Source organism: Octopus bimaculoides, chromosome 16 (genome assembly GCF_001194135.2).
Source record: "Octopus bimaculoides isolate UCB-OBI-ISO-001 chromosome 16, ASM119413v2, whole genome shotgun sequence".
In the NCBI taxonomy this organism is placed as follows: Eukaryota; Metazoa; Mollusca; class Cephalopoda; order Octopoda; family Octopodidae; genus Octopus; species Octopus bimaculoides.
Genome location: NC_068996.1, coordinates 3,904,380 through 3,907,685, shown reverse-complemented (window position 1 = coordinate 3,907,685; position 3,306 = coordinate 3,904,380). Strand labels below are relative to the sequence as shown.

Sequence of the window (3,306 nt, the reverse complement as noted above, 5' to 3'; positions counted from 1 at the left end):
CCGCGACCTGTTCACTGACAAAATTCTGAGATGCAGCACAGAATTTTGTCAGTGAACAGGTCGTGGTCTCAAAGCGACGAAAATATTTTGACAAACAAAATTTAAATGTTGAAGTGAATCTAACGGATTTTGTGTGTTATTTTAAATGGCTTATAAACACCTTCCACGCTGCAATTGTTTTCGTTCCAGCACACGATCTCAGATCAGGTCACTTGCTATGCAAGTGCATCTCCGTAAATATATATATATATATATATATATATACAGAGAGAGAGAGAGTAGTGGTACAACAAGGGACCACCAATGTTTACTGGAAATAGTAGTCGATAAATTTATATAAATATTTGTGTGTGTGTGTGTGCGTGCGCGCGCGTATACGTGTGTGTGTGTGTGTGTGTGTAAGCTGTGAGATCGCTTCGTTCGACTAAAGCTCTGCAAGACTTTGCTTCAGTATGACTACAGTCCAGTGACTGAAGCAAGTAATACGAACATACATACATTCATGCAAACAAACAAACATACATACATACATACATATATATATACATATGTACATACATATGTACATACGTACGTACGTACGAAAATATATAAAAACGGACGTATGTGTATATAATTTCAGTATTATAATTTTGTGGGGGACGTCACAGCTGTAACTTCCAAGTGTCACGTGGTTTTAATACAAGAATTCCTGGCGTTTATGCTTCTGAACAAACAATTGTCAAGACAACACTGGAAGACCTGTTTAGCTTCGTGTATGAGTATTTCGGAACAAATATCTTTACACAAACAAAGTAACGATTATGGTTCAAGGGAGAGCACTTGTAAAAATATTTGAAGAAGTTATTCCACTTGGTGCTATTATTTTTTTTTCAAATATAATTATTGGAATTTTTTTTTAATGTTGCAATAATTGATTTGGTAAAATACTTGAAAGAATTTGAGTAACAATGGAATAAAATAAACAGATAAATAAATGAACAAATAAAAACAGAAATATGATTAAAGACGATCACATAATAGAAAACAGACTGAGCCTCAACAGAAAACGTAAATCCCTCACCCACTCCACCACACTATGCAACCTGATGACTAAAGACAACAGGGAAATAAATAAATATTCATCATCATCATCATCATCCATTAAGTCCGTTTTCCATGCTGGCATGGGTAGAACGGTTTGACCAGAGCTAGGAAGCTGCACCAAGCTCTAGTTCAATTTTCTTTGGTTTCTACAGTTGGATGTCCTTCCTAAATGCCAACCAATTTACTGTGTGTGCTGGGTATTTTTAATGTGACTCCAGCACAAGCGTTTTTACGTGACACTGGAACAGGACTCTTGCTGGTCGATCCTCTTCATGAGGGGGAATGGCCTTAACACATCTGCTGTGGTGGACAGGTCTTATTGTCATCTTGTCTGATGGGTTTATTGTCCATAAGTCATCCTTCTGTACCTTGTCCCATTGCTTCTTGGTTCTCCCTCTTTTCTAGTTCAACCTACTTTGAGACATCAGGTTGTCCATCAGTACCTTGTCCCAAGAAATAAGAGGCATAGGTACAAACTGTGTAATATGCAAACCCATATACATGCACACAAGACACATATACACATACTAAACACATTGATACACACACACATAGATACAGACATAAATGCATATGCAGATAAGAAGACAAGATGGAACAGATGGGACAAGACTAGAGAGAAGAGATTACTTGAAGGACAGAAAATTGCTGAAGGTCACGGAATGAAAGAATTCTGACAAATAAACTAATATTGAGCACTCAGAGAGCGCAAACCTCTGCCAAGGCAACATCAACGTCCTCTCAACGATTAGCTGGAGATGATTTTTAGAATAAGAATATCTGAAATAAACTCGACTACTCTCACAAACAAGAAAACTAAAAATAAACACAACCACTCTCAAAAATTAAGTAGAAAAATAATCCGGAATTCTTGTCTGGTACTGGATCGATCCCAAAATGTAATCAGTTTGTGCCAGTCATGAGGCCAAACATCCCTGAAAATTTCATCTGAATCCAACCAGCGGTTCTTGAGATATTTTGTCCACGAACAAACCAACAAACAAACACAACTGAAAACAATACCTCTGCCTTTGCTAAGGCGGGAGTAATAAAGCTAAAGTGAATAAGCTAAATAAATATTGTGTGCGTTTATTGGCAAAAGATGACCATTCCCAAATATACCAATATAATTAAAGAAGTAAGCAGCTAATTAAGAATGAAGGCAGAAAAGAAAGACAGGAAAGTGGGGAAAAATACAGGAAAAAATGAAGAAAAAGAGGGTAAGAAAGACAAGATAAGGACAATATTAAAATAATTAGTGAAAGTTTATCCACCTTGGGACTAATTTACTAAATCCAGGTGGAAATATTGGTTTCAAATTTTGGCACAAGGCCAACAGTTTTGGGGAAGGGGTTAAATGAATTAGATTGACACTAGTGTTCAACTGGTACTTGTGTTATCGACACCAAAAGAAGGCAATGTTGACCCTGGTGCAATTTGAACTCAGAATGTAAAGATCAAAGAAATGCTTAGTAGCATTTCATTTGCCGTTATGTTCTGATTTCATATTCCGCTGAGATCGGCTTTGTCTTTCATCCTTTTGGGGGTCAATTAAATTAATACCAGTTATGCACTGGAGTCGATGTAATTGATTTAATCCCTTAATCCCTTTGTCTGTCCTTGTTTGTCCTCTCTACATTTAGCCCCCTGTGAGCAATAAAGAAATAAATATGCTTAGATATTGTTAAATGCTGTAATCATGTTGAATGAATGGTGCAGACATGTTTGAGTTGTTGAGAAATTTGCTTCACAACCAAGTAGTTCCAGGATTACTGTTACAGAGCAGCACCATGAGCATGTTTTTTATACTCTAGTCTCAGACTGACCAATACCATTTGAATGGCATTTGGTAGGTGGAAAATGCATAGAAATCCATTGTAATGTGTGTGAGTGTGTTTATGCTAACTGATTTAAAAAAAATAAAATAGAACAACTGTTGTTTTGCGAAAAAAGCAAAACTTGGCCATCTAATGAAATGCAGAATATGTTCCAGAAAGAAATATCTTACTGGAATTGATTTGACTTGACTAAAACTTATTGCATGCATTACCCCAGCATGACCACAGTCCACTCGCTGAAATAGTAAAATAATAAAACATTGTGTTTTTTGTTTAATAATAATAATAATAATAATGATAATAATAATAATAATAATAATAATAATAATAAGAAGAAGAAGAAGAAGAAGAAGAAGAAGAAATGGAAAAACTTTCAAAATAC

The 3,306-nt window shown here is 35.7% G+C and overlaps 1 protein-coding gene across 1 annotated transcript in view; it reads left to right on the top strand.

The window, feature by feature from the left end:
- The window catches only part of LOC106877034 (adenylate kinase 7), a 68,994-nt gene that overhangs the window by 23,748 nt on the left and 41,940 nt on the right, over positions 1 to 3,306 (top strand). The gene's annotated exons all lie outside the window — the stretch shown is intronic.